Source organism: Pteropus alecto, unplaced genomic scaffold (assembly GCF_000325575.1).
Source record: "Pteropus alecto unplaced genomic scaffold, ASM32557v1 scaffold139, whole genome shotgun sequence".
Taxonomy (NCBI): domain Eukaryota; kingdom Metazoa; phylum Chordata; class Mammalia; order Chiroptera; family Pteropodidae; genus Pteropus; species Pteropus alecto.
This window is the reverse complement of record NW_006443567.1, coordinates 5072103-5084926: the sequence shown is the minus strand read 5'-3', so window position 1 is coordinate 5084926 and position 12824 is coordinate 5072103.

Here is a 12824-nt window from a genome sequence, read left to right as displayed (position 1 = left end):
TTTTTTACTAAAACAAAATACAATGAAATAAAACAAAAACAGTCCATAGTTTTAAAAGCTTCAACCAGTTAAATGATTAAGAAATAACGTTCAGTCATCAACTAGGGATCACTCTGAAATAAGTAAAATGCAAAGCTCTCCTATCAGCTTTGCATTTTTACATGAAGAGCAGATGTAAGGTTGCTCTGCATCCATCCAATTAATGCCTGTTTTCCAGACTACAAAAAGATATCCTGCCACTTGTTCTAAAATCGTCCGTTATCTGGTATGAAGCAAGAAGGAGGAAGGGAGGAAGTAACTTTATGCGATTAAAGAATGGGAAACTTTCCAAACCACTTTAAGTAGCCACTGTCCAGAAGATAGCCTACTTAACTACAATCAAGGAATTAAAACTTTTTAATGTGGTTCTGATATTTATATAGGAGCTGGCTGAATGAATGAAGATACTGTATATTTTTCCATAATGAAGGAGATGATGTGTTTTAACCAAACTTAATACTTTATTAAAAGGAAACTAAGTATGCCTTCAGAAATATATATATATATATATATTATTTTTTACAAAAGTTTATTCTTAAATGTACAACAGTCTCCAAAACAACTTCATTCTAGCTATAAGTGGCCACAGATGATAAGGCAGGGAATCTAGATGTTAAAACAGGAATGGAATTAAGTATCAACATTGCCCCAGGCACAAGGAACAGCTCACTTTTTGCAAGATTTCTTAATTCCACCTGTGGCCTTCGCTTTTGACTTCGCTTTTGAGTTTCTTCTGCTCTTCTTTCTGCTTCTGCTTGAACACCTTATGTTCCTCGTCCATCTCCTTGGCCTGCATCTTAGACTGTTTCAGGGGCTTCTTCTTACCACCTTCGCGGCCGAAGAAATATTTATAATGCGGGGTGAATGTGGGGAATGATGTATTTTTCTTTTCAATAAATTGTGTCAAGACAATTAGAGAGCCATTTAAAGGGAAAAAAATCTGGATTCGTACTACACTTTTTACTCCAAAATAAATTCCAGCTCAAAGATTTAAATGTAAAAGGTAGAGCCATTTAAGTATTAGAAGAAAAATGGATAGGTGCTTTTATAACCTTGTCAGGAGGACCATCCATCCATTCATTTGTTTACCAAATATTTATTCAGTGCCTATTATGCACCAGCAGTTTTAGGTGCTGGGAATAAATACTTTAGTGAATAAAAACACAAAAGTCCCTCCCTTCCTGGAGCTAACATTTTAGTGAGAGGGAATAGGCAATAAACAATACGCCGATTAAACAAATTATGTTTGAGGATGAAGAGTGCTATGAAAGAAATAGAGCATACTAAAGAGCGGGGTTAGGAAAACAGAAGTGGAAGAGTACAAAATTAAAAGGGTTGATCAGAGTTGGCCTCACTAAAGAGGTGACACTGAAGCAAAGGTAGGGGAGGGGAGTAAGCCATGTGGATACCTGGGGGAAGAGCATGCCAGGAAGACTGAAGTGTATCTGCTACCTCTCACATTCTAAGAACAGCAAGTAAGGCAGTATGGCTGAAATTGAGTGAGGAAAAACAGGAATAGTAAGAGATAAAGGCTGTTAAGTAGCAGAGGGACCAGATCATATAGGTCTTTGTATACTATGGTAAAGATTTTGTCTTTGTCAAGGAGGAAAAGTAATTTTCCCCCTTTCTAGGTTCCTGACTGAGACTCCCCTGTAACAAAAGACAGATTAACATGAGAAAAACAAGTTTAAAGACAAGCATACCTCCTGTAGACATAGCAGGCACCCAGGAAAACTGAGTAATTTCCCAAAATGACTCAAGCCATCAACTTAAATACTATCTCCAGCTAAAGACAAAAGAAAATGGGGAGTGGAGTGAGGAAGCCAGTTATGGGAGGTTATCAGTGAAGAGGGCATGGTTGTTATGCAAATCTAGGTACTTGCCTTCTCCAGTAATGAAAGTTTCCAGAGATTTGGTGATCTTCCCCTTCTTGCTACAGAGAGGGAGACAACCTTACAAATGGAGATTTCCCTTGTAAATGTCTCTAACAAAAGGGTAGTTTCTACTCAGGTTTCAGAAATTTTCCTCCTGTGCCTGGTTTCTTAAAAACAATCAGCTCAAAATAATCCTTATGTCAAAGAGGTATATTTTGGAGTGGCAAATTCTGCTCCCCTTCAACTTTTACAGTGATCGAAATCAGGAGCCACTGGAGGGCCTTGAGTGGAGGAGTCACATATCTGTCTTACCTCGTAACAGGATCACATTGGGTGCTGTGTCCAGGATACATTGTATGCAGCAAGGGTGAAAGCAGGGAGACCAATCAGAAGACAACAGTAATAGTGCCTTGGATGGAGGCTATAGCAGTGGAGGTAGGTGTTGAGAAATTGTCAGATTCTTCTCACCAGAATATGGTGGACATATTTTGAAGGCAGAGTCGAAAGGACTTTCTGACAAAAATTTCAGATAGCATAAGTGAAAAAACACTGATTTATTTGACTATAAAAGCAATTATTCATTTTTAAACTGCTTTGATAGCTCATTTTTTTTTAGTGGATCTTTAAATATTAGAGTTTCTCTAGTCTTGTTGCTAGACTCTCTTGTCTTCTCATTCTATCCTTATTTCAGGTAAATCTCACCCATTCCCAGGGTGTTCACTACAATAAATATCCCTATTACTTCTACGTCAAATTTCTCCCTTGAGCTTGAGCTCTTCAACATGCACATTGAAATTCCTGTCTAACATTACCACTTGGCTGCCTCAAATTCATTAACTCCTTCCCTTGCCAGATTCAACAGTGGTGGAATAAAATGGACTTGGTCACTGCTTTCATGACACTGACATTTTAGTGGGAGGGCTGTGTGAGAAAATAAACAAGAAAACAAATTTTAAAAGTAGTGAAAATCTCTATGAAGAAAACAAGTTTCAGTAACAGAATAACAAAAACTATGTGTGCACAAGTGGAAGAAATCTACTTACAATAGGGAAGATTTCTCTGAGGAAGTGACATGGGAACGAAAGGTTCAAGAATGAGAGCTCTTCTCATGGAAAGAACTGTGGGCAGAACATTCTAGATCATAGTAATAGCATGTGCAAAGGCCCTGCTGAAGAAAAGGATTTGATGTATTTTAAGAACTTAAATGAAGCCACTGTGCCTGGAACATAGTGACTTAGGGAAAATAATGACAAGTGATCTAGTTGAAAAATTAAGGTGTCACATCATCTAGGACCTTGTAAGTCATGGCTAGGTTTTTGAGGGTAGGGGCTGGTTATGCTAAGAACAATGGGAAATCACTGAAAGGGTTTTAATCCAGGAGAAAAACTTGAGCTAATTTGTATTTTTGAAAGATCACTCTGGCAACTGTAATGGAGAATGAGTTATAAAGGAGCAGACATGAAAACTGGAAAACTACTCAGGAGTTTAAGGTAGTATTCTGAGTGAGATATGACATGGTTTGGACTAGGGCAGTAGTTATGGAGATGGAGGAAAGTGGATAGATCAGAAAGATAGTTAGGAAGTTGAAACAATACAGAATAGCCTATCTAAGAACTGGACCTTGGTGTTGGCATGCCTGATTTGAAGCCCATCTCTGCTACTTCCTAGATATGTGAATTTGGGAAAATCCATAATTTCTCTATGCCTCATTGTTCTCACTTGTAAAATGAAGGTAATAATGATACTTACAGGGAGCATCAGGATTAAATGAACTAAGATATACAACATGGCACATTTATAACATTTCTTAGAGCATAGTGAGAATTATATTAAGCGTCAGCTATTAATATTGATAATAAATGGGCTATAGAAAGTGAGGGAGGAATCAATGGTGATGCCAGATTTCTGGCTAAAGCTGCTGGATGTCTTTTTGAGACACTAGGAAAGGAAAACCTCAATCTTGGGTGAAACCAATAATTTACTTTCTCCATGTCTATTGGAAAAAGTCACATGGTTGAGCAGATTGAGTATTATAAAATTTGTGATCATGGACCTCAAATGAGACTTCAATATTGCCCAGTTATTTGACTACATATCCTTTGGTCGAGTCACTCACCTACCTTCTGCAATAGTTTTTGAAAATCTTCTCCACTATTCTGTAACCTCCTACCCCAGAACTACCTTCCTCCCACCCCACACTTTTAATACTTGACCCCATCTCTTATTTCATAGAGAAAATAGAAGCCATTAGGTAGGAACTCCCTTATCTTCTGGTTACCAAACACACATATCTACCCATCTCTGCACCCATTGTATCTTCCTGTCCTCCTCTTACATAGCATAATGGTTTCCAAAATGTAGTTAATTCCTTAGAACAGCAACATAGGCTCTGCCTGGGAACTTGGTAGAAATGGAAATTTGCAGACCCCACCTCCAGACCTACAGAATCACAAACTCAGATGAAGGGCAGCAATCTGTGTTTTAACAAGCTCTCCAGGGAATTCAGATGCACAAGTTAAATAATGTGCATACCCTCTCTGCCCAGGCCACTGCATATAAGGCAGTTTTTGTTTGTTTGTTTGGTTGTTTGTTTTGCAGAACTGTTAGTGACTGAGGAAAAAATGGAAAAGACTTAAATGACTACCAATAGAAGAATGTCAAATAAATTACGATATACTCATAGTATGTAATATCTGTAATACATCTGTTAAAATAATGAAGTAGTTCATCTTATACATCCTATAATGTACATGAAAAGGTGCTCAATATCACCAATCATCAGGAAAATGCAAATCAAATAAGATATCATCTCACACTTCTTAGAATGGCTATCATCAAAAAAGACAAGAAATAACAAGTGTTGGCAAGGATATAGAGAAAAGAGAACATTTGTACACTGTTGGTGAGAAAATAAATTGGTACGGCCACTACGGAAAACAGTATAGAGGGTCTTCAAAAAGTTAAAACTAGAACTGCTATATAATCCAGCAATTCTACTCCTGGGTATTTATTCAAAGGAAATGAAAACATTAACTTGAAAAGAGGTATGCACTGCTGTGTTCATTGCAGCATTATATACGATAGTCAAGATATAAGATATGAAATGGAAGCAACCTAAGTGTCCATCGATGGATGAATAAAGAAAATGTGATATATATGTGTATATGTATATGTACATGTATACACACACACACACACACAAAATTCAGCTATAAAAAGGAAATCTTGTCATTTGGAACAACATGGATATACCTTGAGGGCATTATGCTAAGCAAAATAAGACACAGAGAGAAAGATAAATACTGTATGATCTCACTTCTATGTGGAATCTAAGAAAACACAACCCTCCCCAAATAACCCCCCACCAAAATGCACAACAAAAATAAACTGAACTCATCGATTATAGAGAACAGATTGGTGGTTACCAGAGGTCGGGGGAGGGAGGTGAAGTGGGTGAAAGGGGTTAGAAAGTACAAACTTCTAGCTGTAAAATAAGTCATGGGAAAGTAATGTACAGCATGGTGACTACAGTTAATACAGTGATTAGACATTTATGAGATTTACAGTCATCCCCCCGATTAACCTAGTACCCACCTGACACTATATATAATTATTACAGTATTATCGACTATATTCCCTACAGCTGTACTTCACATCCCCGTGACTACATTGTAACCACCAATTTATATTTCTTAATTCCGTCTCCTTCTCCACCCAGGCCTCCAACCCTCCTTCCATCTAGCAACCATCAAAATGTTCTCTGTATCTATGAGTCTGTTTCTGCTTTGTTCATTTTCTTTTTTAGATCCTACATAAAAGTGAATTCTTCATTTCTTTTTTATGGCCAAGTAGGGTTCCATTGTATATATGTACCACTTCTTTATTCAATCATCTATTGATGGGGACTTAAGTTGCTTCGATATCTTGGCTATTGTAAATAGCACTGAAGTGAACATAGAGGCATATATATCTTTTCAAATTAGCAATTTGGATTTCTTCATATAAATACCCAGCGATGGAATTGCTAGATCATAAGATAGTTCTATTTTTAATTTTTTGAAGAATCTCCATACTGTTTTCCATAGTGGCTGCACCAATTTGCAATCCCACCAACAATGCACGAGGATTCCTTTTTCTCCACATCCTCGCCAACACCTCCTGTTTGTTGATTTATTGACGATAGCCATTCTGATAGGTATGAGGTGATATTTCATTGACTGTGGTTTTTAATTTGCATTTTCCTGAGGATTAGTGACATTGAGCAATTTTCAATATGGTGATGGATGTTGACTAGACTTACTGTGATCATTTTGTAATGATTCCTGTAATGCAGGGTTATACATGTACCCTTTTGATAATAAGTTGATATCGGTACAGAAATATGATTCTTAGAAACTATAGTACCAAGGGAAAACTAAAACTCTCTACTCACAGCATATCACAGAGTATATAAATTACAAGAATAATTGCTCAAATGGAAAGCTTAACCCTCAAAGTGTTAAACCTGTGAAATCAAGGTATTTGAATGGCTGCCTTGCTATATGAAAGTGGTAGGTGTGGATAGAAGAAGATCCAGTGTTAACAACTGACTTATAGGGGAGGCAGACAGGACTCTAATATAGTGTGAAAGTGACAAATCAGAGGGTACAGTGGGAGCACATACAAAGGGCACTTAATCCAATGCTGTGTGTGCGGAAGCAGTGATATATATATGGAGTGGGGGGAGTTATCAAGAAAGATCTGCAGTGAAAAGTAACATCCAAATTAAGAGCTGAAATATACGAGCAAGATTTCAGCCAAGCAAAAGGTAAAAGATGGGGTGGTAGAGTCACCAGAGCATACTACACCAAAGAATAGCAAAGATCAATTTATTCAGAGGCTAGAGAGAATGGCCTCAGTGTAAATGAAAGTAGTTTACTGGAGCAGGATCAGAAAGTAGAGTGACTGTGGGAGTGGAGTGCCTACTCTTTCCTGCTTCCTCACTGAAGTTTGATGCTGGAGAGGTATATGTGTAAAAGATTTTTTCAACTTTTCGTTTTGAGATAATTTTAGATTTACAGAAGCATTTCAAAAATAGTACAGAGAAAAAAATTAGTACAGAGAGGTCTGGTATACCTTTTACTGAGCTTCATTTAATGTGATCATCTTACCTAACCATGGTATAATGATCAAACTAAGAAATCAACGATGGTACACTACTATTAACTAAACTATAGACTTCGTTTAGATTGTACCAGTTTTCCCACTACTGTCCTTTCTCTGTGCCAGGATCTAATTCCGGACCTTACATTGCATTGAACTGTCCAGCAAAGGATTTTAAAGAAGAGTGTGATGCAATTAGGCCTGCACTATTTGAGAGAAGCATATTTAGATTTTGGGGGATCTAGGAAGGAAAAAATGAGTCAAGACAGGAAACCCAAGAGATAAGCTAGTCTGGCCATATTGGAACATTGTGAAAGGTACGATGTGTCCTTTGGAGCTCACACACTGACTGGCCTACCAGGACACATTAGTTCCCTTTTTGATGTTCTAATATGCTGATTTAGGAATGTGGCTTAAATAGAGCATGATTCCACTGCATCACAGTATTCCTTTGTTCCACTGCTTAATTTTGGTATGTACCCGTTGAAGTGACCTGGAAAGAGGATGGGAACTGTGGCTTGGACATCTTCAACTCCAAATGGTCAGAAATGTGGGGGAAAACCACCTATTAAAAACCTAGTAATTACATTAGTGTGTTTTATACATTTTCTTTAATGTGGCCTGAAGCACCAATTTTTGTGAAGTGCCATTCTTTGAGTTTCTCTTCTTTTACAAAATTGTTGGAGTGACACTGCATATCACAAATTTCCATGCACTTTTGTCAAAGATAGCTCCTAACTTGAGATTCATGCGCTTTCCTCAATCTTTTATTTGCTTGTTTCTGAAACATTCATAGTTGATCTAGCTGAGAATTTAATAGCTACATCATAAAATGAATTTATTTATTTTTTATTACCACAATTTATCACATCCTTTTAATACCATTATATTTGAGAACTATATTAGACATCAAAGACCTGCTTCCTAGCCTCAACCTGCTCATCGATTAGCTGTGTGACTTTCGACAAGCAAATTAACTTCTCCTGACCTCTGTTACCTCATATAAAATAACTACCTTGCCTACCTCACATGCTCACTGGGAGGATCATGTGAAATAATGAATTAGCAAGGACTTTGCAAACTCTACTGTTAAGTAAACAAAAGGGGCATTATCTTTGTTATCTACACTTACTCTCATCTTTTGGTTGCATCTTTTTTTTGATTTCTGAATGAATTAAAATATATAAAAATGCCTACAACAGTGTAAGCTATATGGTATTCATTTATCTATCTTTTCACTTATTCTGAATCTTACTTTGCTCTTACTATGTGCCCAGGTCTGTGCTAGGGATATGAAGATAAGGAAGAAATGGTTCTATGCCCCCAATAAATTTACTTTCAGTAGAGGGAGAGAGACAAGTAAGCAAATAAAATGAATAAAGTGTTCTTCACTTTTCCACCAAAATACAGCCAATAGCACAGGAGAGAAAACCTGTGTCTCTCTGGAGTTTGGAACAAAGCCTACATTAAGAAATTAATTTCTTTGAATTTTATCTTTTAAAAGATAAAAATTTCAAAAGCCTTGCAAAAAATTAAAAACAATATAGCCCTATTTGTTTTGTTTTTGCTTTTTTTACACAGCAACCAACCAAGTGGGGTTTATTCTGGAAACAGAAGGTTGATTCAATATTCAAAAATCAATGTAGTGCACTCTATGAATAATCTTAAGACGAAATACACATCATATCAGTTGATGCCCCCAAATCAGATTAAAATTCAATATCCAATCATGATAAAAACTCTCAGCAAACTAAGTAGAGAAGGGAACTTCTTTAACCTGATAAAGGGCAGCTAAAAAAAGCTCATAGCTAATGTCATACTTGATGGTGAAAAACTGAATGTGTTCCCCTTAAGATGGAGAACAAGGCAAGGGTGTCCACTCTCACTACTTCTATGCAACATCATATTGGCATTCCTAGCTGGCACAACAAGGCAAAAAAAATAATAAAATAAAAATAAAAAAAAAAGAAAAGAAAAAAAACATATACATTGGAAAAGAAAAAATAAAACAGTCTCTATTTGCATACAACATGAGAAGGTTTACAGGACTGGCCAGAGGTGGCTGGTAGGCTTCACTCCAGAAGAGGTCTTCAAATTGGTGCATGGGGGAGGGGAGGCCTTTGTGTTGAAAGAAACCAGGTCTGCCTAGTGGGTGATTTGCACAAGGCCTCCGTGGGGCTTCAGCATCTTGTGGGTGGGCTGGGAAATCAGAAGACAAACTCCTAGGGTCATGTTGATCTCCAGGCCCAGTAGGTGGCTGGAGCTGGTGAAAATCACATACTGGTGACACCAGGAGGGCTGTGTCTTGTTGCTGAAAATGAAGATGTAGCCTTTGGTGATGCTTCTCTTGAGATTGCCAGACACAGCCCCACTGGGAGCTTTAACAGATGACTGCAACGGCAGTGTTGGAGTTGTAGCAGACGGATGGTGATGAAGGTCAAAAGGATCACGAACATGTTGACTGCTGCTCTTTCCTGTTTCTCATCTCTCTCTGACATTTTCAGAGGGGCGGGGGCCAGCATCCTGTAGGTGACCTGGGTGGCACCCCTTCCCAGGAAGTGCCCAAGAACCATGGTCCTTCACTTGGCGAGAGGACCCCTGCTCTGCAGCCACCCAGTCCCACAGCAGTCCTGGCTTGCCCAGTCCTAGCATAGCCCCTAGGTGCCTGGGCCCAGGCCTGGAAGGCTGCCAGTGTGCCATTTATTTTAACATGTACAGTTTTTCATCCAAAGGTAGACTAGAGAAGATTTATTTTCAAGCTCTGGTTACTTCCAACCGTGACCACTCTTGTGTTTCCTGGCTCCCTTTTCCTGTTCCTCATTACAAAGATGGGGCCCCTTCTGATCATGTTATCCTGTTCACTAAATCTTTACATGGGCTTCTAATTCTCTTGGTAAAGTTGTCTTTTCACCCTCACAACTCCCTTAATTCTGATTGTTCATACATTTTCTCATTTCATTTCTCCTACAACTTCTTCGACCTCTCTAGCCCAAGCCTTAACTCCCTAAATTTCTACATGCCTCTTCTAAACACTTGCTTGCTACCTTTGTCCTGTCTGGAATCCCAGCTTCCAATCAGCAGAAGACGCAGACCTCTTGGAGGGAGGGAACTTGGGCAGAAAGACACTAGGCGAGCACACACACATTTCTGCGTAAACAAGTGATTTACTTTCCATAGTTCCTGAGATACAAGGTGGAAAAATAATAAGCTCTTACTATCTTTGTCCTATGATATCGACAATACTCTCTAGGTCCTAATACAAACACTCTAAATTATAGGACAGCACAAGGAGCAGAAGGTAAGGGGAACAATAATCCTTACAGAGGTTGCAAAATAAGATCCCTGCCACTGAGAGAAACTTTCTTTCAAAATCAAAGAGCAAGCCACTTTCTCCTTCTCCCTCTCCCTCTTTAGTCTTTCCCCTTCCATCCTCCTTCCCCAGACCTGCGCTATGCATTAAGAAATATAATGCAGGCCACATAAGTAATTTTAAATGTCCCAGTAGCCACACTTGAAAAATAAAAAGTAACAGATTAAATCAATTTTAAATTTCTTTTTACTTAATAGACCCAAAATATTATTTCAATACATAATCAACATAAAAATGGAGACTTTTGCATTCTTTTTACCGTGCAAATTCTTTGAAATCCGGTGTGCAGTTAACACTTACAGAACATCAGTTTCGGACTAGCTGCATTTCAAGCGCCTTATGGTCACAACATTGGGCAGCAAAGCCCTGGAATTCCCCTTGTTCTCCCTCCCGGGCCCCACCACTCCCAAGCTCGGCAGCAAGAAATGAAGATGGCAGGGGCGGTAACACTGTTACTTTGAGACAGAAAAGGCAAATTCCGGAGGATGGGAGACCCTGTGATGTTGAGATGTTGAGACCTGTCAGACAGCCTCTCCAGCCCCCTCGCCCCCATCTCCCAGGTCCGCGAGGCAGCAATGAAAGCAGAGAGTGAAGAACAGGCTGAACTGAGGGAAAGTGCCAGGCTGGGGCGGGGTGGCGGGGGAAGGTGCGTGGAAGGGGCGGTGGGGACCCGCACGCATGCGTACTGCGCGCGCATGCAAACTCAGCTAGGCACCTAGCGACGGGGTTCCAATCCAGTGTGTCGTCCCAAATAAGTGACCTTCCCGGGAGTTCTAGTCTTACTAGTTGATCTCGGCTCCTCCCTGTCTACGGTTCTCTTCCTTATAATTTCTGATTCTTCCCTCCACTGGTTCCTCTCTCGCTCATGATGTGTGTCCCTGAGCGCTGAGCCGGCACCTAAAATGAGTTCTCGTGGTTTCCGCGTGGGAATCAACCTCTGGCCTCCCCTCCCTGGGCTGAGGTGGCTGCTGGGGCTGCTCCTGGGACTTCAGGTGCCCACTGCCCCGCTTTTTACCTCCCTGGGTTGGCTCTAGTCAACTTCTGTAAGGCGAACCGAGAGACTGCAACCTGCAAGGTGAGGACCAGAGGGAGGCTGTCAGATGAATGTGAAGGGAAGGCTTCAGGCCAGGGGCACGGGACACATCGGGGCAGACCAGGGTCGGTGGCTCTTTGCCTCGGACAGGGTATGCTGGAGCCCTCTCTGTGGGTGTGTCTCAAGGTCTCAAGATTCTGAGCCTCGCGCTTGGTGGATCCCGATCCCTCTTTTCTCCTGATCCTCCTTCCCTCGCTCTAGGCTCTTCCCACTTCCTTTCAGTTCCTCCAACTCTTTCTCAGCTCCTCCTTTTCTCTTTTTCTCCTTTTTTTTCCCCGGCTCCTTCCCTTCTGTTACTGCTACTCCTCTTCCCCTCCCTCTCGGCTCCGCCCCTTCACATAGGTGCCCCTCCCTCTTCCCTTATCTTGGTTCCTCCCTTTCCCCCATCTTCGCGGCTTCTTCACCTTTCAGCTCCTTCTCAGGCCCCTCATTAGCTCCTCCTCCTCCCTCTCTGCTCCTCCCTATCTCCCCTCCCTATTGGCTGCTCTTTCACTTCTTAGCTCTTCCTCCTCCACAGCTCCTTCCATTCTCTCTCAGCATCCTCTCCCCTCTCCTCCTTTCTTCTCTTCCTTATTATTCCCCTTACACAGTTTCCCTTTCAAGACTCACACACTGTGGTATTTCTAAGATACATCCCCATCAGCTTTCCCATGAGAAAGTGGAACATTTGTTACAGTTGATGTAAGTTTATAGTTTACATTAGGGTTCGTTCTTGGTGTTTTACATCCCATGAGTTTTGACAAGTGTATCTATATATCTATCTTTATAATATTATACAGAGTAATTTCATTGCCTTAAAAATCCTCTGTTCTCTCTGCCTGTTCATCCCTCTCTTCCTTTAACTCCTGGCAATCACTGATCTACCTAGTGTCTCCATAGTTTTGCCTTTTCTACAGTGTCATACTGTTGAAACCCTACAGTATGTAGTGTAGCCTTTTCAGTTTAGCCTCTTTCACTTATCATTATGCATTGAAATTTCCTACATGTCTTGTTATAGCTCATTTCATTTTAGTGCCGAATAACAGTCCATTGTCTGGGTGTACCAAAATTTATTTAACCATTCACCTACTGAAAGATATCTTGGCTGCTTCCAAGTTTTGGCAATTATGCATAAAGCTGCTATAAACTTCCATGTCAGGTTTTATGTGTCATAAGTCTTCAGCTCTTTTGGGTAAAATACCAAGAAGTGTGATTTTTGAATCATATGATAAGAGTATGTTTAGTTTTGTAAGAAACTGCCAAACTGTCTTCCAAAGTGGCTGTACCATTTTGTATTCCTGCCACCAATGAGTAAGAGTCCACGTGC